The sequence below is a fragment of the Euprymna scolopes genome, chromosome 36 (assembly GCF_053919585.1).
Source record: "Euprymna scolopes isolate OS-2025 chromosome 36, ASM5391958v1, whole genome shotgun sequence".
Lineage (NCBI taxonomy): Eukaryota > Metazoa > Mollusca > Cephalopoda > Sepiida > Sepiolidae > Euprymna > Euprymna scolopes.
Window position 1 is genome coordinate 23,083,763 of NC_136517.1, and position 3,349 is coordinate 23,087,111.

The 3,349-nt window shown below is 32.6% G+C and overlaps 1 non-coding gene across 1 annotated transcript; it reads left to right on the plus strand.

Moving 5' to 3' along the window:
• The first annotated feature begins 2,934 nt into the window (after positions 1-2,934).
• On the plus strand, positions 2,935-3,007 carry Trnav-aac (transfer RNA valine (anticodon AAC)). The gene has a single exon. It is a non-coding gene; the product is annotated as a tRNA-Val (tRNA).
• The last annotated feature ends 342 nt before the right edge of the window (positions 3,008-3,349 follow it).

Consider the following 3,349-nt stretch of genomic DNA (forward strand, 5'->3'; position numbering starts at 1 on the left):
CATAGGTCCCGCTAGTTTATTTTTAATGTGAGAAACTTTGTTTCTTATACAAAGCTTCAAAAAAAGGTAAATGGATTTATTTGGAGATGTCCGTCTTGTAGATCCGCCAATTCTGTGAAAGAAGCCATCTACAATTGCATAAAATTTTAATGTTAATATTTTGTTGGAACCTAGAAGTACCGCATGCCATTATAAGAAGGGAAATAGGCGAGACAAGTCTCAGTACAATAGTTGATTGGATGAGTTTTATCCGTGAGGTTTGCGAAGAAGGTCTCCTCAATCATCCCATCATGCTTGGTGGGATTGACGAAATAACCAACGAACGAAAAGAAGTAGAAGTAGGCGCGTCCTACTTGTTTAAACGCAAATATAACAGAGGACGAGTCAAGAATGGTGTCTGGTTGTTTGGAGCCATCGAACGTGGATCAAACCTGTGTAATACAGGGTGGGCCAAAATAAGGGTCCTATATATATATATGATTATATTTAAAGATAGGACCCTTATTTTGGCCCACCCTGTATTAACAGAGTTGACAGCAGGGATCGGGACATGTTATTTCCGATAATTAATTCTTGGATCTTACCAGGAACACAAATTTTATCCGATGGATGGCAGCATATAAAGTCTGGACCACTTCGATCATGGAAAATATGACCATGATGTAGTTATTCATGAGGAAAACTTTGTTGGCCCGATGGACCCTTCCATACACACGCAAACCATAGAAGGTGTATGGTCCCATTGTAAAAAAAAGAAAAAAAAAAAAAGAAAACTGAGAAAAGTTGGAAACAAGGAAACTTTTGGGACGCATAGGATAGAATTCATGTGTCGAAGAAGGGAAAAGGGAGAAGTCTTTCCCCGTATAATAAAATGCATTCCAGAACGATATTTATTTTAAAATAAAACATTAAAAAGTTCAAAATTATAAACAGTTCCATTTATATTGTTTAAAATTTAAAAGGTTTGTGAACAATATTTCTTTCAAAATTATAAAAAACAATTTATTTCTGTTGTTTAAAATTAAACTGTTCTATTTATATTGTTTATTATATTATAAAACTCTGTATATATTGTTTAAAATAAATAATTGTTTATCATTTAAAGAAAATGTTCCGTTTAAGTGCACGCATATTTTTGGCGCAAAACTATGGCCACCATTTTTAATATAAAAAATTATATTGTTTAATATTTGAAAAACTATGCATTTGCGGAAAATTTAAATGCGATATTCGTTTTCAGCATAGTCAAAAACTCAAAGAAGTCGACATTTCAAAGGAAAATGTTCAGGTCGAAACCAAGTAAAAAAAATATCATTATCAAATTAGCATTTAAAATTATAAAGCGTTCGATACTTATGTATTTTTGTTACCGTGCTGAAATAATATTATTTTGAAAGTCATTCTTAACATGGGAATAGGAGGGTATTTTGTAACAATTATGTGCTTCCACCTAATAATTTATGTAAAAAAAAGGTGCTTACTGTTTAAGATATCGTGAAACGTTCTGTTTAAAAGTAAATAGTTTAAAATTAAAAAATGTTATTTAAAATAAATAAGTAAAAAGTGAGAGAAAAAAGATATCGTGAAAAAAAGATATTGTGAAAAAAAGATCGTGAAACGTTTTAAAATAAATAAGTAAAAAGTTTTTATATTATTGCCATGGTAACATACAGGTGATTAGGGAAATTAGTTCCGTTTATGTGATAACGGATTCGAGATTATTTTTTCACCTAAACTATGAAAAGTCTTTATTAAAGTTTGTGCCTATTTCCATTCTATGGAGGCCAGGCGCGAACGCAGACTCCACAATTTTATTATACCATCCCTATTTAAGTTAAAACATACTTATCAAAGTATTCTTATGTAGATCTATATCAAAAACACTTGTAAACGTTTTTTATTTTAAATATTTAAATTTTTTATTTCCATACTTTGTGGACTAGGCGCGAACGCAGACCCCACAGTTTTAATGAACCACTGTTCTGCCAGATCAAACATACCCATTCCTGTGTTTCGATACATCTTCTATCATTATATGTAATCAGTTTTCTATAATAGTCAACCATATACGAGCCTATTCGTGACCAGACACACACACAGACGTTTTAGCTTTATATTATAGATAAGAGGATCTGTGTCTGTAAGTGTGTTCTCTATAGACTCTGCAACGGCTGCGTCGATTTTTATGAAAGTTCACGCAAATGTACTGTATGTATCTGGCGGTGTTCTTAGATAGGCTTTGTTTCGGAATATCTTCGATAAGTATCGATAATCGAAATAATCCTATGAAAGAGGGAACAGGCGATTTTGACCAAAGTTAACACCTTTTACAGTTTAACATCACAAGTACATTTGAGAACTTTTATTACCACACAAGCAGAAAGCCCCGACATATAAAATCAAAGGTAGGTTCTTTGATATGACAGGGAACGGTCGAAATAAATGTTTCTGTTTAGAGCACAACTGGAGTATAATACTTGACTTTTGCATTTTAAGCTTTAATTCAAACCGTTATATATAGAAATAATTTTATAACATCAACAGTAAGTTCTCTACAGTGCAATGTAGACTACAATGTATTGCAAACTAAATCATAGCGAGAGAGGCATGTGAGCTTCCTCTCAGTGCACCGCGATGGCTACGCAACTAGAGCAGGCAATCAATCGACGATCGACAAATGGACGATTTCACTGATTTCAATGACAATAAAAATATGGGAATGTGAAAAATTCGTTAATCATCATTCAGTCCCGGGCAGCGTCAAGTCACCATGCTAGTATACATGTACATTCAGAAATTAACTGCAAAAAAAAAAAATACACAAAAGAAATATCTTTATTAAGTTTTAAAATATTTGAAACACGCATTAATCATTTGAATCAATTTGATTATTCAGATTATATACTTGTATATACAGTATCAGGCAGTCGTTAAGGTTCCGTGGTGTAGTGGTTATCACGTCTGCTTAACACGCAGAAGGTCGCGAGTTCGAAACTCGCCGGAACCTAGACATTTTAGATTTTGTCATTATATTCAATTTTGTGACGCTTTTGTTTTTATATGCATACTAGCAAACCGCCCGGTATTGACCGGTCGTAAAATACGCTTAAATATGATATTTTGATTAATACAGATTTCGTATTTATTATTATTATTATACTATATTGGACCCAATATATAGTAATGATTTAAAAAGTTTAAAACAAAAATGACTCGTGCGAGAATCGAAAACAAAACGATTTACTTTTTCGTTTGACGTTAATGACTGTACTATGAAGACATGTTTACTGCAATGCTAAAAATCAAAACACGAACCAATAGCTATTAGGTTACGCATGCATATTCGTAA